At 35.4% G+C, this 22761-nt stretch overlaps 1 protein-coding gene across 1 annotated transcript in view; it reads left to right on the plus strand.

Moving 5' to 3' along the window:
* Window positions 1-10377: 10377 nt before the first annotated feature.
* LOC107585792 (T-lymphoma invasion and metastasis-inducing protein 1-like) overlaps window positions 10378-22761 on the plus strand; it is a 52871-nt gene continuing 40487 nt past the window's right edge. Inside the window, exon 1 of the mRNA XM_016272940.1 lies at window positions 10378-10450. The gene's annotated coding sequence lies outside the window, so the exon portion shown is untranslated. The remainder of the gene's footprint in view (window positions 10451-22761) is intronic.

The raw sequence follows: 22761 nt of genomic DNA on the forward strand, positions 1-22761 counted from the left end.
TCAGATATATGAACTGTACCTGACCTGGTTTCTTAAGTTAGTGGTATTACCCCCTGCTAGTGATGTGACATTTGAACCGAGGCATCGGAGCTTGTGTCGAGAATAAATGGTCTTGCTAGATGAAGCCTCGATTCGAAGCTTGTGTTGTTGTGTTAATTGTCATAGAAATCACGTGACCAATGACAAATGAAGCATCTTTCACAGGCTTTTGGCTGCTATATTTTTTATTAACCACCAGATGGCGCTGTTTTCGAGACACTTGAAGCTTTGAATCTTTTCCCGAAACAGTCAGAGGAAAGCCTCAGTGCTTCACGAGGCTTCATTTGCCCATCCCTACCCCCTACATATTTCATTGTGCGTTACGTGATTTACACACAGCGTGTGTCTTCTCCAGGTCGTGCGCAGGTTGTTCATAAAAGCCGAAATGTGGCCAGACGTGCGCAGGATGAGTGTATGACATCAACCACGAAAGCATAAGGATCCGTCTGCTCTCTTATCGCTCTCGTGGTACTTGGTCATACACTGATCATTCTGCGCGGCGGCGCTTCAAGCGACAAAGCACGTATGCGACAAATGACGTCAGAAAAGTGTCAGTACGTTATAATCGGTTATGGTCTATTACTGAACCGATACCGAATCGTCCTCGTCTGCATCACGATGCATCGAAGAAACGATTAATTTCAACACCCCTAGTATCTGACCGTATAGGCGCGCACTCCGTGTTCTATAGCCGTATTATGTATCCCCCAATTGTAAGTCGCTTTGGATAAAAGCGTCTGCTAAATGACTAAATGTAAATGTAAATGTTCTGTTCTGTCTCTGAGTGCATCACAGAAATCCTCCCGAGGAACAGAGCAAGTTCTTTTTAAAAACATGAATGAATCTGATCAACTTAAATCAAGCGCGTCCCATTTTGCAAGTCATGTTACATGATTTTACTGATTTGCACGTGAAATTGGGCTTTTTCTGGAGGAGCGAAAGCGCACCGCTCTGGGGTGCAATAATCATTTTATCTCGATTTTTGTGATTTCATAATCGTTGGAGGCCGAAATCGAAACTGTATTTCAATTAATTGCACAGCCCTATATTGACAGACAGTTTAGCGAACTTTCTCTCTTCTAGTTATAGCTATAGAATCCTTAGCAGTGCTGAGAATGCAACATGTACTTGTTGTGTTATGAATTGCAAACACATTTTAGAATGTGTGATGTTTGAAATGCAGTTTGCTCATTTAGAAGCATCTCGAACCTTGAGGTGTTTCATTTTTAGTGAATTTGTTTTTTATGCTTTTTTGTAGTGAAAGAGATATTTAGTTAAATACATCAGGAATAATGTACAGTAATGCTTTTATAAGAAGTGTCTAATGCTCACCAAGCCTGTATTTATTTGATCAAAAATTCAGCTAAAACGGGAATATTTTTTAATTATTATTACAATTTAAAATAACAGTTTTCTATGTGAATATATTTTAAAATGTAATTTATTTCTGTGATCAACGCTGAATTTTCAGCATCATTGATCCTTCAGAAATCATTCTAATATGCTGATTAGCTGCTCAAGAATTTGTCTTTGTGTAGAAATATTTTGATACATTTTTCATGAATAAATGTATTCATTTAATTGTTTCTGAATTATATATTGTGTCAAATATTGCGTTATTTATGTTTGCAGCATGCTAATCACTTCAGTTTTGGTGTGATTGAGTTATTAAGAAGAATATCTCCTTCAGCAATAGGACTTTCTGTCTGGAATTGGGGTCACAGAGGTCATTTCCAATTCTGATAATAGATAATTATTTCACATATATCCCAACATTACCATATTAAAATAGCCTGAGGATCTGAAGCATCATGAATACTAAACTGCTTTATAATAGATCAGCCCATACTGTAATGAATCATTTGATTCGAATATGAGAGGTTCTTAGGAAGGCTTCTTAGGAAGCAAACAGCTGCTAGTTTATCATGCGGCGCAGACGTGGTGGTCGGTCTGGCATTCCTGTGGGCTCAGACGGACCTGCGTTTACCCTGTTCCTCCTCACAGCGCGGGGAGACTGTCATGTCACGTCTGTCTCTCTCCTCACAAAAACAACACCGACTCGTCTCGTTAAAGCTGATGTGTGTCATTTCTGCACACGTCATCGTTAACTTTCATAATGCGTCATATGAAACTGAATAATTGGAAATAATGTAGGGCAGGACTTGATTTTATTCATCAGGATTTGATTGGATTGTGAATATAATGGGTTAATTTAGTTTCTCTCCACCCATATGGTCTAAGTTGCAAATTGTTTGAAAGGTAAAAGTTATTATTGAATGTTAGGCGAAAGAAAAAATTATGTATTTTTTTTATTTTTTATTTAACGTTAATTATTATGAAATTAAAATTTTAATATGGATTTTCATTCTTGGAATTATTTAAAATTATACAATTTTTAAGATTTTTTATTTTTATTTTTGTTCTTTATTAATATTATTGATTCATCAAGGTTTTTACATTTACTTTTATTTTTTATTTAATATTATTTTATGGCATTATTAATGTGTTTATTTTCATTTTTAATAATTATTTGGAAATTTTTCATATTGTTCATATTTAATTTTTATTGAATATTAATGAGTGAATTAAACATGAGTTCATACTGATTTTAAATAAATTACTCTAATGGTGGAAAAGTCAACAATTTTTTCTTTCTTCCTCCTTTCTCAATCTGTTTCTCTCTCACTCCGTGTTTTATTGGGATTAAGTAACCAACTTTTTATTAACTATTATGGGATTATTAACTAGATTTATTATCAATTATTATGGGATTGTTGAGTTTTTTTTATTGTGTTTTTAGCAATATTATGTAATTGTTCACATTTTTATTCCTATTTTTTAATAATTGTCATGGGATTATTAGTATGCATTCTTATTATTATTTAATATTAATTATTTAAATCAAATATGATTTCATATTGTTTTTAAATGTTACAGTAAGGATGCTAAAGACATTTCTTTCTCTCTTCCTCCTTTGTCACTCTCTGCTTCTCTTGCTGTTTTTCTCTGTCTCTGTCACGCTCTGTGTTTTATTTAGGAGAAAGTATCCAGCTGTGGAGTTTGTACAGATTAGGGGTCATAACCTTGGCTGGCAAAGTTAGTCACTTTTAAACTCCATCAGACTAACTGCAGTATTGCGGTTCTTATTTTATACAGTTGAATCACAATCGTCTAGACTGGAGGTTGCGCTTCTGAGCTGCGTACAGTCCAGTTCATCTGTCTGAGCGTCTTGCCCCCTCCGCAGCACGCCATCACTGGGTTATATCAGCCAGCCAACAACACTGCTCTCAATCTGGCCCCGGCGTCTGCGCTGCTATGTATGCAAAGCAGCTCGCAGATCACATGATCAGAGTGATGGAACAGCTTCCTGCTCCCAGACACTGAGGCCACTGCCTGGCGTCCCAGAATACCTACACAAGGTGTGTGCGCGTGTGCGTATTGAAAATGAATTCAGCTCAGGTCGTCATCATTGACGTCTGTGTCTCTCTCCTCCTACAGCTCTGGTGCTATGACAACAATGCTGCTGCCTTCCCACCAATCACACCTCTATCTCCACAGACACATATGCATGCTGTTCAGTCCAAATATTTTAACCTCTTCGAGCGAGTATTGTGGCATAAGATAGATGTTTTTTGTAGACGTCAATAGATAATAGTGAGGCCATGATGGGCGAATATTACTAAACCCTTTTAGGGCCTGAACATGCCTGGGACATAGTTTTACCCTAAAATCAAAAGATAAAAGCACTAAATAATATTTTTGCATGACAAAATGGAGCCCATTTATATATTTATTGAATTGTGGCGTTATTTTAGTGAAAATTAAGCACGTTAAGGTCATATTTTTTACCTCAAAATCAAAAGAAAAAATACTAAATTATATTTTTCATGATAAAATGGTGCCTGTTTATAGATTTACTGCATTGTGACATTATTTTAATGACAATTAAGCACATATTTCCCCTCATATGCCCTTTGCCGTAATGCAATAAAATGTCATTTTCATTGCTTTTATGTGAAAGAAAAATGATATATTATTTAAAATATTTATGCAGCATGGTAAAATTTGTTGTAGCATTTATTAAACCTTTAAATAACATTGATTAAAATTAATGTAAAAAAAAAAATCTTTGTATTTCAGTAATATAGTCTATTGAGAATAATGGGGAAAAAAATAAAATGTCCAAGCACATCATGATCACAGGAATAGGAAGGAGACATGCTTAATTGTCAGAAAAATAATATTGCATTAAAAAAAATGAAAAATAAAAGATTAATGGAAAGGAGGGGGGATCCTAAAATAAGCTTATATATAAACAAATATATATATATATATATTTAAATAATATATATGTTTGTTTGTTAAATGTGCCCTAGATATCGACTTTTCGTTTTTTTTTTGATATATATATATATATATATATATATATATATATATATATATATATTTAAATAATATATATGTTTGTTTGTTAAATGTGCCCTAGATATCGACTTTTCGGGGGAAAAATCTTTGTATTTCAGTAATATAGTCTATTGAGAATAATGGGGAAAAAAATAAAATGTCCAAGCACATCATGATCACAGGAATAGGAAGGAGACATGCTTAATTGTCAGAAAAATAATATTGCATTAAAAAAAATGAAAAATAAAAGATTAATGGAAAGGAGGGGGGATCCTAAAATAAGCTTATATATAAACAAATATATATATATATATATTTAAATAATATATATGTTTGTTTGTTAAATGTGCCCTAGATATCGACTTTTCGTTTTTTTTTTGGTGGGATGTGCTCTTTAGTTTGCAAACTATTTCAGCTAGAGAATTTGGCACAAGTTGCCTGAAGTGGGTGGAGCTGTATGGTAAAGGTGTGGAAAAGTGGGCGGAGTCAGTGTTTGTGAGTGGTGGGTTTGAAAACTTGTAAATTTGAGGCTCTCCGCAGGGTCATGCCAGAGCAGTTCAGACAGATGATAGAAATGAGAGCAGGAAAATGTGCTTAATAGTCAAAAAAATAATATTGTAATGGTAAAAAAATAAGCTTATAAAAAAATATAATTCATAATTTTTCTTTTGATTTTGTGGTTAAATGTGCCCTAGGCATGTTTTTTTTTGTGGGATGCGCTCTTTATTTTGCAGACTTTATTTCAGCGGGAGAATTTGCCCTGAGGTGGGCGGAGCTCTGTGGGGAAAGGTGTGAGAAGTGGGTGGAGTCTGTGTTTGTGAGAGGTGGGTTTGAATTCTTGTGTAAATTTGGTGCTCTCCGCAGGGTCATACCAGACCGTTCAGACAGACCATAAGGAGCAGAACCACACGCATTCCTGCTCCTAATCTCGGTCATTCCGAGACAGAAGGAAAGGGGGAAGGGGAAGGAGGTAAAACGAGTGTGGGAGAGGGGGGGTCCCAGAATACCTACACAAGGTGTGTGCGCGTGTGCGTATTGAAAATGAATTCAGCTCAGGTCGTCATCATTGACGTCTGTGTCTCTCTCCTCCTACAGCTCTGGTGCTATGACAACAATGCTGCTGCCTTCCCACCAATCACACCTCTATCTCCACAGACACATATGCATGCTGTTCAGTCCAAATATTTTAACCTCTTCGAGCGAGTATTGTGGCATAAGATAGATGTTTTTTGTAGACGTCAATAGATAATAGTGAGGCCATGATGGGCGAATATTACTAAACCCTTTTAGGGCCTGAACATGCCTGGGACATAGTTTTACCCTAAAATCAAAAGATAAAAGCACTAAATAATATTTTTGCATGACAAAATGGAGCCCATTTATATATTTATTGAATTGTGGCGTTATTTTAGTGAAAATTAAGCACGTTAAGGTCATATTTTTTACCTCAAAATCAAAAGAAAAAATACTAAATTATATTTTTCATGATAAAATGGTGCCTGTTTATAGATTTACTGCATTGTGACATTATTTTAATGACAATTAAGCACATATTTCCCCTCATATGCCCTTTGCCGTAATGCAATAAAATGTCATTTTCATTGCTTTTATGTGAAAGAAAAATGATACATTATTTAAAATATTTATGCAGCATGGTAAAATTTGTTGTAGCATTTATTAAACCTTTAAATAACATTGATTAAAATTAATGTAAAAAAAAAAAAATCTTTGTATTTCAGTAATATAGTCTATTGAGAATAATGGGGAAAAAAATAAAATGTCCAAGCACATCATGATCACAGGAATAGGAAGGAGACATGCTTAATTGTCAGAAAAATAATATTGCATTAAAAAAAATGAAAAATAAAAGATTAATGGAAAGGAGGGGGGATCCTAAAATAAGCTTATATATAAACAAATATATATATATATATATTTAAATAATATATATGTTTGTTTGTTAAATGTGCCCTAGATATCGACTTTTCGTTTTTTTTTTGGTGGGATGTGCTCTTTAGTTTGCAAACTATTTCAGCTAGAGAATTTGGCACAAGTTGCCTGAAGTGGGTGGAGCTGTATGGTAAAGGTGTGGAAAAGTGGGCGGAGTCAGTGTTTGTGAGTGGTGGGTTTGAAAACTTGTAAATTTGAGGCTCTCCGCAGGGTCATGCCAGAGCAGTTCAGACAGATGATAGAAATGAGAGCAGGAAAATGTGCTTAATAGTCAAAAAAATAATATTGTAATGGTAAAAAAATAAGCTTATAAAAAAATATAATTCATAATTTTTCTTTTGATTTTGTGGTTAAATGTGCCCTAGGCATGTTTTTTTTTGTGGGATGCGCTCTTTATTTTGCAGACTTTATTTCAGCTGAGAATTTGCCCTGAGGTGGGCGGAGCTCTGTGGGGAAAGGTGTGAGAAGTGGGTGGAGTCTGTGTTTGTGAGAGGTGGGTTTGAATTCTTGTGTAAATTTGGTGCTCTCTGCAGGGTCATACCAGACCGTTCAGACAGACCATAAGGAGCAGAACCACACGCATTCCTGCTCCAAATCTCGGTCATTCCGAGACAGAAGGAAAGGGGGAAGGGGAAGGAGGTAAAAAGAGTGTGGGAGAGGGGAGGAGAAGAGGGGGGAGATCGCTGAACGGACACAGCCCCCATCCCAAGCTGTTTCAGTTCGCGGCCACACACGTGAGAGTCAGTATGTTGTGGAGTTGGAGACGGAATGTGGACGGCGCTGCGGGAAACATGAGATTTTAGAAAGGATGCGTGTCATTGGGTCACAGGATCGTCCCCTGGGAAGGTAAGACGTTTGTGTGGTTGTTGAGGTGTGGCGGCAGGCTTTGGGTTTGTGTTGATGCTTTTCGGTAGAAGACACGCTGCAGTTTCACGGCTTCAAAGACTCTGGATATCTGTCGAGAGGCAGAGAAGGCAGATAAAAAGGATTTCCCACATCTGAACTGTGCTGTCTGTACGTCTGACTTTGTCTGTCTCTCTTTGACTTGCTCTATCTGAACATTCAAAGAAGCTTATTGACATGGTAAACAAGGGTTTGCATCGGCAATACATTAATAACCATTACATGTTTACATATTTATTGTTGGTTATTGTATACTGAACACAGATCTTAAAGTCTTTTTTGTAGATGTGCAAAGCATGTTAGTCACTTTCAATGGTTTCATAAGTTTATACATATGTACTTTAGGTTTGTTGTTACTGAGGTTTCATGTATAGCTGGTATATAGTAGTCATAATACTCCTGTTGGAATTTGAGTCATCATTTGCAATAAATCCTAAAAAATCCTAATGGAATCACACAAGAATTGCATAAGATTGTGTTTCGGTAAAATGTTTCCTTCATTATTGTTAAATTCTTTTAGTGTCAGCAGGGTCCCCCACAGTTACAACCTGTAAATATAAGGGAATTATATTCATTTATTTATTTTTTGTAAACCTTTTTGAGTTTTTTTTTTATTGATTATATTTTTTAATTACTTTTGTTCATTTTTAAAAATATGTATTGTTAATGTTCATTTTTTTTATTTAGTTATTTTTTTCAAAATACTCTAGTGTTTTAAATAATCACAAAATATTTCAGTGAAAGAAATTCAGTGCAAATTACCTCTATAAAATATATTTTAATTTCCTTATCCAGTGTTTGGGAGTAACCATAAAAGTAAGTTGAGCCCTGTTGAGTCATATTGCATATTGCATATTGTCTTTATCAGAACTTTGCTGGTATATTATTTGAATAATGTCTTTCTACTAGGGTTTAAAGAAAGATGTAATAGTTTTGAAACCCTGAAAGATATGCTTTAATGTCCTTGTGATGTTCTACATTGACATTTGATCCCATTGGGAACCTAATAGTCCTTTTGTGAACTATCTGTTCTTAAGATCTACTTGTTGGTTGCTGGAATTCTACGTTGGAATTCCTATTTGGATCCAAATGATGGCAAAAATTCCAATGAAGTTTGTTTGGCTGGGGATATGAGTTTGCATGTGTGACATTTGGATTGTGGTTTGCAAAACAAGTTTTATTTTGCCTTTAGCAAAGTTGCATGTCTTAATAATGCTGCTTTTCCAATTGCCTGTTGCATATCAAAAGGTACATCCTGAACGAACAAAGCTCATTTAAAACATTGTTATCGTCTTCCACCCGTGGTCTTAAATGCTAATTGAACTGGTAGTTAATGACAGAACATCAACAAGCAAACGCAGGCTTTCTGCGGCTGTCAGACGCCGTAAACAGTCCATGCGTGTGTCGTTAGAATGACAAAGCTCCTGTGCTGCTGCTATTGTGTAGCCGTGTGAGGAAGATGATGAATTGCAAATATGCGAGTCGGTCAGAGTCAAGGAGAATCCCCTCTGAGCGTGTCCTGGTGAGAAGGACTTTAGACGGGCTGAATTCATTTGCTCTGAATGGCCTGAGAAAAGGAAAGGCTGAAAGACAGAAGGAATCTCTCATCTGCTGGTATACAGATGGAAATGAATCAGCTATCCGCAGTCAGGCAGGACAGGAGGTCAGAGCTGGTGGACGCAGCTGTGAAGTGCATTGCATCATACGAGAGCCAGTAGAGAACACATATGGAGAGTGAAAAAACTTAAAGCTAGTGTTGAGTCACAAGCAAGGTCAGATTTGGGCCAAAAGTGACTAAAATGTGGTGTCAAAAAGGTCCCTTTTGCAAATTCATGCTGTCTAAAATTTCATATAGAGGAGACCAGGGCTAGTTGTCTCATTTTTACATTAGTTTCTTGGTTTGTTTTTAAAACCCCGTTTCACCATTATTGATCAGGAGTACAGATTCACAATTCATTCAAAATAATAGCAATAGCCCCAATAGCAATTCTTCTTGTCTAACATTTAATGTACAGGAGACCGGGGCTAGTTGTCACACTTTTTACTTTAGTTTCTTGGTTTATTTTTAAAAATCTGATGCTGATAGACAGTTTTCACCATTATTGATCAGTAGTTTGTATTCACAATCGAATGAAAACACATTGACCCTTTGTGACAACATGCCCCAACAGAATCACAATAGAATCTCTGGCCAATTCTTGCTGTTTAACGTTTCATATGGAGATAACCCTGGCTAGTCACACTTTTCTTTTCTTTTTTACTCTAGTTTATAGATTTTATTTTCTGAGAGACAGTTTCACTGTTATTGATCAGAAGTTTAGATTCACAGTTTAGATTCACAGTCATTGAAAACACAAAAAATGTCTGTGACAACATGCCCCAATAGCATCACAATGGGAACCTGCCACGAAATATTGTATGTAATAAGCTACTTTTCATGTTGGTTTGATTGTATATTTAAGCCATAAGTGTTCAAATTTAAGATTTATGTCAGTTAATTGATTCAGTTAAAGTGTTTTACAAAAATGATTAGTGTGTTGTTATTCAACATGCCCTTTTGAAGGTAAAAATGCCCCATAAATACCAGTTCCTGGGGCAAATATTTGCACTTAATAGGCTAATTTCTGAAAAAATGCAGAAGCATTATCAGCTTTGAGGAACTAATACTTTGTTTTGACCGTAGTGCAGTTCAGTTTTCATAATCTCCATACGGGAACCAGCAATCAAGCCAACAAAGGTTTAATTGTTATTTACAACTAAACGGGTTTAATACCGACCCAAGCTTTTTCTTCCCTTGAAAGTAATTGATTGAAATAGTTTCCTTCTTTACTCGGGGGACACACTGACTTTGATAATTAAAAATGAGGCTAGAACGTGATTTTCATAAATACAGATCACTTTCATTGTGCTTTGATGTGGTCATTGCCGCTGGGTTGCGACTGTATCAGCGTTGTTAATTAACTCTCCTGGATTGGTTTTGGGGGGTTAGAGGGAATCAAACCTGTCGTAAGCATGAGATAGTATCTCATCTTGCACTTATGCATTGTTTTCCAAACAGATCCTTCAGAGTTTTATGACTTACGATCCATACCAGGAATACTTCCCTGTCAACAGGATGGAGTGATGTGTTCACACTAGCAGCTGGGATTGTATGGTGAGTGATAGTAGTGTTTAAACACGGGGAATCCCTTTTATCTGTGTGCCTCTCAACTTTCATGTCAAGATGCTGTGGTCTAGTTTTGTTCCATAACCCAGATAGCTGCTTTTCGGTCTACACAGGCAGCATCTCACAGCAAAACATACTGTAAGTAGGCATGGGCTGATTACCGGTTTCAAGGTATACCGCGATTTGAAAATGTCACGGTTTCAAAACCACAAATATGCCCCACAAATATTCCCGCGGTATGCGCTGTTTTTCATGTCTCCTCAAGACTGAAAGTGTAGGAATCCCTCAGGTTAAGTGCAGTGTAGAGAGTAACACGACCCTCCTCCTCCTGTTGGTGCGAGCGAGCGGTCAGTCACGTGTGTGTAGGATGGCCAAACTAAGGAGCTTTCCCTGGAACTTACGTTTTTTGTCTTATTGCAAGCAACTCGTCTCTGTTCTGGACTCTCAACTGCGTTGCAATGCAATCGTTTTCCAAAATGTAATTTATGTGAAAATATGAAGTGTGTAAACTCCCGTTAACACAGGCCAGAGACGCTGAAGATGGACGCACAGAGAAAAATACTGTAGCAGGCAGATCACTCACTGTTCATGATGCACGAACTATTGGAAGAAAATCCTCAATATTGATTTGGGGGTTTATATGTATGTGTTTCTGAGGGGAACTGACTGTCTTTAGAAAAGTTTACCTGTTTCAGCAGTGCTGCTTTGTGGCGGTAACCAAGGAAACGCTGTATCTGGTGTTCCAGAAGCGCCTCCTGCTGTCAGAGAGTGAATATGCATCTCATTCAGAGCTTCTGCTGTTTGTTTCGTTCAGGCATGTAGTATAATTTCACAAAGCTAGTCAGAACAGAACATTCTGTTTTTGCTTCAAATTGGGTTATTATTAAATCAAATTATGTATATGAAATTATATAACTAAATGATATGAAATTATATAAATGATATGTATATGAATTATATAACTAAAATTAAATAACTGTAATTACAGATTTAGGTTCAATAAAGATGTCAGTCTTTATTTTTCTTCTTTTTAGGAAACAAATCAAAGAAAAAATAAACAAATTCTACTGTTCCTAATATTCTGTATGTTGCTCAAAAACAAAATATATTGTGTTCAGCGGAGAAATCTTTATTAAAAAATTTAAAATATCAAATTTTAGAGCTGTAACAACAATACCGTGATATTTTTGCTTAAGGTTATCATACCGTCAAAATCTCATACCGGCCCATGCCTAACTGTAAGTGACTGATTTCAAAAGTTAGTTATTATTTTATTTAGTAGTTTTTATATACTTTTCTATAAATGTATTGTTTTTATTATAAATAGAAATATAAAATATATTAATATATGAAATGTATTCATTATTTACATACTAGAGACTCAACTACAGTTTATTCCATTATTTTATTATTTAGAATTTAATTTAATATTTTAATAATATTTTTGTAAACGTGCTGTTATTATTATGAATAGCAGTTTGAAATGAATTCCATTTTTATAACTACACTAGAGACGTGTTCAATAGTGTTTTTATTACTTATATATTTTAATGTATTTTTTTGTAAATACATTATTATTATAAATAGAAATTTGAAATTAATATATTATAATTATAATTATATTATTTTTTTTAACTACACTAGAGATTCCAATAGTGCTTATTATTTTATTATTTATAATTTAATTTAATAATTTTTATATATGCTTTTATATTAACGTATTGTTTTTATTATAAATAAAAATATTAAATTAATTTATTTGTCACTGTTTTGTGACTACACTAGAGACTTGACTACAATTTATTCCAGTAGTTTTTTAAATTTTATTATTATAATTTTATGTAATAATTTGTATATATTTCTTTATAAATGTATTATTTTTTTTAATACACGTATTATAATACAAATATGAAATTTTATTATTATAATTTTATGTAATAATTTGTATATATTTCTTTATAAATGTATTATTTTTTTAATACACGTATTATAATACAAATATGAAATTAATTAGGGATGCACGATATATCGTAATAATTTGTATATATTTCTTTATAAATGTATTATTTTTTTTAATACACGTATTATAATACAAATATGAAATTAACTTATTAGTCACTAGTTTTCCACACTAGAGACTTGACTACAAATGATTATGATTATTAAATGAAGTTTATCATTTATATTTTTATTTAATAAAGTAATTTTTAATTTAAGAAATAAATATATATATACTCCGCAGTACTTAATGAAATAAGTATATTTATAGTTAACATTTCTCTTACTGATATTATATTGGAAAAATGTGTTTTCTCTGTGTACTGCATTATGGGATTGCCTTCTCCACGAAGCATGCATATGATGATCTGGCTATATCTTTTATTTTGATGGTGTATACACTAACTTAAAATGCCTTGGAGATACTGTCTAGGTAAGCAGCTCACTTGATTTTGTCTCATTGGCTTCCTGTTCCTCTTAATGTGGCCTATAATTCCGTTTACCCAGAATGCATCAAAAACACCATTCATACCTGTTCCGCCCTGCGTTTTGATGAGTGATTTAATTGAAGGGTTGTTATTTCTGTGGTTGAGGGCAGCTGTTTTAAAGTGGTTGTGCATGATGTCAAATCCTAAGACAGGTGGTTTAGGTCGACAGACCTGTGAACACAGTTAGTTTGTTCTTGATCTTCCAGCTCCATCGTGGCACAGAGAGGGAAACGGGGTGTTATTGTACTGGAGCCGGATGGAAATTAAAAGGCCTGTGATCAGAGCTCGGAGTGAGTAAACTCATTTCAACGGGGCTTTGTGTAGTCATGTGTGTCTGAATCCCGTCTGGCTACGCTCTGCTGCATGGCACGGGGACGAGGGGTGGGAGGAGAGACCCCAGGGTTCAGCGGAGGCTTCCACAGGGGAAAAACTCAGATAATGTGCAGGAGAGATTTTCTGGAAACTGGATTTGGTTAATCTGTTCTCGGCGTACCACACGGGGGCTCAGGTAATCAGAGGAACACATGCCGTCGCTTGTCCTTCAGAAAATACTTCTCTGAGCCGGAAAAGTTTGTTGGTCTGTCCTCTGATGAGCTTTAATCACTTCAGTGTGTTTGAGAAAATGCTGTTTGTTTACTTTGAGATAAAAAAAAAAAATAATAATTAAAATATAAAAACTAGGGCTGACAAGTGATTAAAATTTATTAATCTAATTAATTAAATGATGTGCTGATTAATTTCTTTAAATTAATTGGCACATCATTTAATTAATTAGATACAAAAATGAAGTAACACATTAATGACAAAAGAGTAGCTTTAGAAATAATTATTTTGACTCAACATAATTTATTACACAAACATTTACATTTTAAACGTACTTTTAAACTTACAATGTGGCCATTTTTTTTTTCAGAGTCTGCGCATGAAGTGGCATTTAGTTATATTTACACAGGTGGCATTGCATTCACAGTGCAATTAGAATTACATAAATAATGCTATGATATTGGATTGGATATTGAAATATGATTAAAAAATGAAATGATGCTCAGAATATGAAACTAAAACCACCAGTAGGTGGCAGCAAGTCTGTTTTAATGAGCAAGTCATTGAGTCATTGAGTCATTCATTTAACTGATTTGTTCAAACAGTTGATTCATTCAGAAACGAAGCAAGTGTCTTTATGAATGGGTCATTGCATAATTGGCACAAAAAATTTGGATTTATTCAGTAAAGAAACACTGCTGTAACTTTGTTTGGAACTGTTTTCGTTTACGAAATTGAAACAATACTGTATTGTAGGGCTGAACGATAACGGCAAAATTTATATCACGATATATTTCTTAATTTCGATGTCGATATGACCACTATTTTAAAAAAAGCCTCATAAAAACTGCCAAGAACACCCACAACAGATGTCTGTACCTAAAAACTTCTGAAAAATGAATTTCCCAAGTCTATGAAACCTCCTCCTATAAAACTATATAATATTTAAGATTTAATGTTTACCTCATATCAAACTATAGACTGACATACACTACCAGCCAAAAGTTTTTGAACAGTAAGATTTTTTATGTTTTTTTTATTAACCGTGGCTTGTGTACTGCAAACACATACCAGCTTCATCACTGTGTCTGTCACGCGACTCTGTTCCCCTTTTGGGCTCTGTCTTTACATTTATTTTGAAAGATGAAGCTCGTGATTATGGTAAGGGGCGTTACATTTCCGACGAGTGCTTGTGGTGTTCGGCCAATCACAATGCACTGGGTCAGCTGGCCAATCAGAGCAGACTGCGCTTGTCGGAAGGAGGGACTTTGTAGAAAACGAAGCGTTTGAGAGAGGCGGGGCATAGAGGACCTACAATAATGTACAGTATTTGAAAAATAATGTGTTTTTTGAACATTAAAGCATGTCAACATATTCTGTTACACCAAATACACAAAATAATGATCTTTAAAAAAGCATCATATGACCCCTTTAAAATAACTGCTTTCAAATAGAAAGCAGTTATTTTAAATAGTAAAAATTATTTAAAATTTTACTGTTTTTGCTGTACTTTGGATCAAATAAATGCAGCCTTGGTGAGCAGAAGAGAATTCTTAATAAAAAATAAATAAGCATTAAAAATCTTACTGTTAAAAACTTTTGATTGGTAATGTAGGCTGATTATTCTTATAGATTGAAACAAATGTGCTTCAGCCAGAATAAAGAATATGAAAAGTGCTCGGAGTTGCTGCAGAAAACAAAAAAATTTAGCCACAACAAAAACATGTTGCTGGAGACGGGCTTATTGAAAATGCAAATTCATTCTCTGCCAGCAGGAGGCACTTTAAGAGTGATGAAATTAGCGGTTTCCCTGGTAACGGCTGTAATCAAAGCAGCTCCGCCCATGAACGCTACTTTATCAGATAAAAATGAAAATGTCATCGAAACTTTTCTGAAGACAGTCGGTTCCCTTCAGAGATACATTCATATAAAACACCCGTGCCGCGTTTTGATTTTGAAACGTGCATTGCTCATGTTTATTTAATGAAATCAAACGCCACAAATAAATCAATGTATGGGAAACACTGGTAATGTATATATATATATATATATATTGGAAATGTGTTTAAAAATCATATCATCGTTATTGAAAAAAATGATATCGCGATACATATTGATATTGAATTATTGTCCAGCCCTACTACTGTATTGTGACTAAAACATGCTTTAAATGCGTTAATCATCTTAACGTCCTATTTTTTTCCACAGTTAATCACACCAAATGAACATGTTAAATCAACAGCCATGATAAACACAGTGGTGAACTCGTAGAAACTTCAACACAATCCATAATGTTTTTAATGTTTAAAAATGCTTTGCACATTGTAAACATTGTTTCCTTAAGCAAGCTTGTAGCACTTCAAACCATTGTAGCAAATCGAGCCATTGTAAAGCCTCGTTTATGCTTGACACGTTCAGTGTGGCGTGAGCTGATGCAGAAGTGCTCATCTGACGGCTCTCCAGAGGTGTTTACGCTTCACACGCTCTCCAGAAACAACAGGTGGAAGTGCAGAAAACATCTGAACCAACACAAACAGCAGTGAAGTTTGCATTTGTAAATGACGTCACTTTTGCCGGGAACATGTGTATGAATTAAAATAGGTTGACCCAGCTGCTTATAGTATTATCGAGTCAAAAAAACGATTTGTTTTTAGTATTTAGTTTCACCACTATAGTAATAATGATTTGATACCAATATTTAATATTGAAAATATCAAAGTATCATGGTGATGCCATACTGTTAGTCTTGTAGCTTGCCCTCCCCCTTTGGTATTAGTCTCCGACAAGTCAAAAACATCACACTGTGGCCCATTTCATGTGTAAACATGTAGCACAGAGCCGTTAAGTCCTTACAGTAATTATTGCTAATGCTAATAGACACAGAGTGATGTTTTCACATGCAGATTGTCTTAAAGGTCATGTGATCTCATTCTTCCTCTGTGCTTGAGAATCTTCTTTTGTTTGCTTCCTAAAGGCACAAGTAAACAGCGTGGACTGGTTGGTTGACCGTGGTGAAGTGGTGCTAAGACTTGTGTGCTTTACTAAATATAAAAGACTTGTTTTGTGATTATTTCTTATCTTATTAGTCTTATTAGTAATGATGGCAATCATAAAACATCAGTATTAACATTTTAGCTTTGCTTTAGCTAATTATATAATATTTTTGTGTCCCTAAAAATTAACAAAGTTTTTTTTTTCTTCAAGTTTTTCATCTAATAATTCTATTTTAATTAAATTTTCGCTTTATTTCAATTACAGAAAATTGTTTGTCAATATTTTTCAGATTTGCTTTAGCTGGTTATTTATGTAAGTGTCCCTAAAAAGTAAAGTCAAAGTGAACTCGATTTTTATATTTTATATTTTCGATTTTTTTCATTTTAACTGCAGTTTAAGTAATTTTGTTGTGCTTTTGTCATTTTATTAGGTTTTTTTAAATAAATACTTCTATTTAGTTGCCAAGGCAAAATTTTTTAGTTTTTAAAAACTTAAAAATTGTAAGTTTTTATTTAGATTTCATTTCATTTCAAGCAGCACTTTTCAGATTTGCTATTATGTAGCACATTTGTAGCTGTGTATTTTAAGTGTACTCTTTTTTTCAATATTTGTTTTAAGCATTATTTTTTTGTTTTAGTTATAGTTATTTTAGAGTTAGTTGCCAAGGCAACATTTATATTTTTTAATTCCAAATTTTTTAAGTTTACATTTTTATTTAATGTTTATATTTTATTTCATTTCAGCTTTTTCAGTTACTGAAAATTATTTTTCAGTATTTTTTCAGATTTGCTTTAGTATTTTTAAGTGTCCCTGAAAAGTAAAGTCAAAGTAAACTAGATTATCATTTCCTCAAGCAAAAACTGTGTTTGCAAGTAAGCAAAGAGTAAGTTCTTTCTTTCATGCTCGGGTGGGTGTTGTCGGGGTCTCAGGTACGAGTCGTACCATCCCCCATCCGTACAGCCCTTCCACCTATTGAAACACGGGGGCAGGGGATCATCAGCAAATGTCCCTGAGGAGGTGCTGGGGCATGCCTGCACCTCCTATCAGCATGTCGTTCACGGGCTTCAAAGCTGCTAGATTAGGGCAGGATGCTGCATTTGCTCTGACCGAGAGGAACTCAGGAAATTCTTTTTGTTTCTTAATTTGTTTGATTCTTAATTTTTTTAGTTAATGTCAGTTATGTTTTTAATGTTTGCCATTACTTAGCCAGCGGTGTGTGTTTGGGGGCGTGCCCCCCCCCACATTTATGTAGTATTATAGAATTTATTTATATTTTTAACTGGCATTTCTTTTTATATTTTTTATTTTCAATTTTAGTTTAAGTTTTAGTCATTTTGTTACTAAAATCGCTTACTAATTTTTGTTAGTTCTTTAAATTGTCTGTGTAGTTTGTTTATTTTTATTTTAGTTTTAGCAACTTCAGCTTCAACTTGCCAAGGCAGCATTTCTAATTTTTTAAGTTTGACTAAAAACATGCAGCATTTCTAAGTTTTTTCATTTTTAAATGTTTCGTCTAATGTTTACATATTTTTTCACACTCTAAAAATAAATCTGTAAAAACAGGGCACAATGTACTTTATTAATAATTTTCCACATTGATTTTTTGTTGTTTTTACAGGTGTTTTACCTATATTTTAAATGTTGGACTGCATTGCGTTGTGTTTTAGAGTTAACGGAAATGTCTGTAAAATTAATGGATAATGTCCTTGCAGAAAATTACAGTACAGTGTCCTTTTTTATTTTATTTTTTACAGTGCAGTTTTATTTAGAGTTTTAGTTAACAATAACACTGAATGGAAGAACTAGTTTGAAATTTCATTTGGTGGCACAGAGATGTGCCTGTACTTTTAAAACAACACTGATATCAAGCTGTTTATGGCATTTTTGATACAAAAAACATTTAATTTGAGGTCTGTTTGACACTATTTTGTTGAATCCTTTCTATAGTTTTTTTTTTTGCTTTGCAGTTTGTTTGTTCTGAGCAGAAACGAAGCCATAATTGCTAGAACAGAAAGAGCTCATTTGGTTGTCTCTCAGGTTTTCTGTGTGTCTCGATATTGAGTCGACCTGTCACTGGAGGGTATCCACTGAAAGACCTGTCAATCATTCATCACACCACAGTGACCTCCCTGCACAGTTTTGCCAAAGGCACATACTTTAAAATCATAAAATTTTCTTATATTTCTGAACCTTGCTACGCAGGCTGTGTTTTATGTTGCATTCAGTGTCTCTTTCAGACAGATGGTAAATTTGTGCTGTTTTCATTAGCGCTGAATGCCCCTCGTAGCGTTTCTCAATTAAACGTTTCAACGGTCTCTAAATGAGAAAAACAGACACCAAAACAGCACTGCAATGGAAACACGATGGGTAATCCTGAATAAGAATGGTAGAAATTTATAGAAATGCCCAAATATGTTTAGTGTTTTGATTGCTTGTGATACAAAATAATCATGGGAAATTTGGAAATAACATCAGCAGCTGAAGACATAGAAACTTGTTTGTCCAGTGTAATAGAAATAATAATTGGCAGAGCTCAAACGGTGAATGTACACTCGTATTGCTCATTCTGTTCTCCAGATGCATTGTGGGTATTACCAGAGTGGCTTGTTTTCAGACCATCTCCAATATCACGCTCTTAAAAACATCTCGTAAAAGAGGATCACCCCTGGAGCATGTCACAAAAACATCATGCCTATCCTGGTACTTAACTAAATAACAGGCGATTCCATTTCAGGTTTTTTCAGGGAACAGTCACATTAGTGAAATTGCAGCAAAGTTTTGCCTGCAAAAAAGGTCAATTTTTAATAGTTTAGCGATTGATAAAGTGCCAACAGACAGCTTTCTATTGGTCAAAGTGGCAGATTTACATGACCAGCTTTAACATGAGCAAATTCTATGAAATTCATATGAAACTTTAGATCATGTGGATTCCTATTGAAATAGCATGTGAAATTTTGTTGAGCAACAGCAATCTTAAAGAGATAGCCCACCCAATAATGAAAATTGTCATTATTTTCTCTCATATTGTTCCAAACCTGTATGTATTATGTGGAATATAAAAATATATGAAGATGTTTGTTACCAAACAGTTTCAGTTCCCATTCATTTCCATTTAATTTTTTGTCCATATAATGGAAATCGATGGGAACCCAAACTTTCCTCTGTGGAATATTTTGAAGAATGTTGGTAACCAAACAGTTTGGGTTCCCATTGACTTCCAGAAGTCAATGGGAACCCAAAAAGTTTGTTTACCAACATTCTTCAGAATTTTCCACAGAAGAAAGGGTTCGCATTAATTTCCGCTACTTATCTTCTTTTATGTTCCACAGAGCAAAGAAAGTTTGGGTTTCCCATTGACTTCTATTATATGGACAAATATGCAGCAGAAGTCAATGGGAACCCAAACTGTTTAGTTACCAACATTATTCATAATGTCGTCTTTTATGTTCCACAGAAGACAGAAACTTTGGGTTCCCATTCACTTCCAGTATATGGACAAAAATAGATTGGAACTGCTTAGTTACCTTCATTCCTCAAAATATATATTTTTGTGTTCTGCAGAACAAATACATGCTTACAGGTTTGGAACAACTTGGGGTAAATAATGTAAATAATTGTCATAATAAATAATGACAATTTTAATTTTTAGGTAGACTATCCCTTTAACTAACTAAGTTAGTCCACTGGACTAGTCAGACATGCAAGATCATCTCTGGAGGTGATTCATTTATGTTAATTTCATGCTGTTTGTACATTTTATATTTAGTTGTGGAGTTGCTGTCTTGTATAATCCAGAATGCTAGTCATTGTTGTACTTCAATAAAGTGCTGTGAATTAATTACCCAGCATGAACATCACAAACGGGCCCTCGCTGATTTTCTTGGCAGGAAATGTTCCTTCTTTTCCGCCCTGCAGCTGCTGATGAATTTTAGGGTTTGTTTCCAGCTACCTCCGAGCGTTCCCAAGCTCCCACGCTGAGAAACTCACGTCAGGTTGAGCTTTGGGGCAAAAAGTGCTGTTTTCACCCCTTTGCATCCCTGAAGCTGATAATCTTGACTTTCAGCCGTCGGTGGGCAGCTCTCAGACCGCTCTTCTCCTGTCTCGACAGGTCATGGTATGTGCGATCAGGGGACTCTAATAACAAAGGACTGCAAATGCACCTGTCACATTTTTGGGAGATTTGCAGGTAAACACACGGAGCTGTGAAGCTGGTTTTTGGATCGCGTGATGGAGTCCCTAGGTGTGTTTGTTTGCACACCTCCATGAACGGGGATTTGGGCTGACAGGATGTTTACGGCTGTCGGTTATTTGCTTGGCGTCATCACTGGATTTGATAAACAACTCTGTCTGACGCCACACTGTTTTTAATCTCTGCCTGGGATCATATCAGCTAAGCAGGCCTTTACTCACTGAGAGGATATTCACACCGGCGCTCATCTAAATAACACATAGAAATTGATAAAACAAGCAAGCTTTGAATTGAAATGAGTGTGGTTTGAGTTTGCTGCTCTCTTTAACCTTTGTTTGGTGGCAGATAAATGAGAAGGCCAGAAATGGGCCTGAGGCCAGTTCAAAACATTTATATTTTATGAAACTGTAGTGCTGTTTGCTCATGCAAAAGTTGCCAACACGATGCATGGGTGTTCAGATTGTTCTGAATGTTTTTAATGTTGTTTTGAAGTTTCTAGAGTCTTGGTTCAAATCACTAACCCTGTAGTTGGTGTACGCACTAGTAGTAGTAGTGCTTGACTTAGCAAATACTACTGATAAATTAAACAAGCCAAAATGTGATTGGTTGAGAATTGAAGCTGATAAACATCAGGCAGAATGACAGATATCGAGCTGTTTTTTTCCTCCTCTCTTCTTCAGCATCCATCAGCTCTTCTGTGAGCGGGTCGTTCCAGACCATTCCCGCTGGAGAGCGGGTGAATGTGACGTGTCCTTATGGCCTCGTGATATAGAGCGGTTATTTTCCCTGTCAGAGGAGCTTGTGTGTTTTGATTTGTGCTGGTTAAGACACGACACACCATTAGTTACAGCTAAACAGGCTTATGGGATGCTTTATGTCTTCACTTAGAGAAGAGTCTGAGTCTATCTATCTATCGTTCTATCTATCTATCTATCGTTCTATTGTTCTATCTATTGTTCTAGTTATATTTAACTAGATCTTATGCATGCAGAGTCTTTCTTTTTCAACATCAAGCCAAGTAGATTTCATGATGATGGAAGATCATTTTGTAACCTTTTCACATTCGTTTATTACTATATGGGGCAGATTATGTGGGCAGCTCTTTAAAACACAGCCTGAGGCCTGTGGGCACATCGAGCTGATGTCCTGAACTCACATATTTTTACCCACGAGCACTTGCTCTTAACTGCTGTAGTGTGAGAACTTTGATCGAGCACTTGGGGATGTTGCTGGCCCTGTGCTGAAGTGCTTTCTATTTTGGTGTTATGCTGATGGTTTACGCTAGCATGTGTAGACCCCGCTCCGTCAGTGAAGAGCTGGCCTGGTTTCCACGGAGACACGGGAGAATTTCTGTGTGTTTGCCTTTCCTGGAGATTTGCGCCATCGTGCAATGGGATGGAATTTTTCCGACATGTTTCATGACTCGCCACACAAAAGGTCAGTGTACAAACAAGACGTAAGGACTGTGAGAATGGTAAATAGGTAGGAGGCTATATGCTGTCATATATACAGTGGGTACGGAAAGTATTCAGACCCCCTTAAATTTTTCACTCTTTGTTATATTGCAGCCATTTGCTAAAATCATTTAAGTTAATTTTTTTCCTCATTAATGTACACACAGCACCCCATATTGACAGAAAAACACAGAATTGTTGACATTTTTGCAGATTTATTAAAAAATTAAAACTGAAATATCACATGGTCCTAAGTATTCAGACCCTTTGCTCAGTATTTAGTAGAAGCACCCTTTTGATCTAATACAGCCATGAGTCTTTTTGGGAAAGATACAAGTTTTTCACACCTGGATTTGGGGATCCTCTGCCATTCCTCCTTGCAGATCCTCTCCAGTTCTGTCAGGTTGGATGGTAAACGTTGGTGGACAGCCATTTTTAGGTACGTCAGGGCTCTGGCTGGGCCATTCAAGAACAGTCACAGAGTTGTTGTGAAGCCACTCCTTCGTTATTTTAGCTGTGTGCTTAGGGTCATCGTCTTGTTGGAAGGTAAACCTTCGGCCCAATCTGAGGTCCTGAGCACTCTGGAGAAGGTTTTCGTCCAGAATATCCCTGTACTTGGCCGCATTCATCATT

This window comes from Sinocyclocheilus grahami, unplaced genomic scaffold (genome assembly GCF_001515645.1).
Source record: "Sinocyclocheilus grahami isolate Dianchi unplaced genomic scaffold, SAMN03320097.WGS_v1.1 scaffold74.1, whole genome shotgun sequence".
NCBI lineage: Eukaryota > Metazoa > Chordata > Actinopteri > Cypriniformes > Cyprinidae > Sinocyclocheilus > Sinocyclocheilus grahami.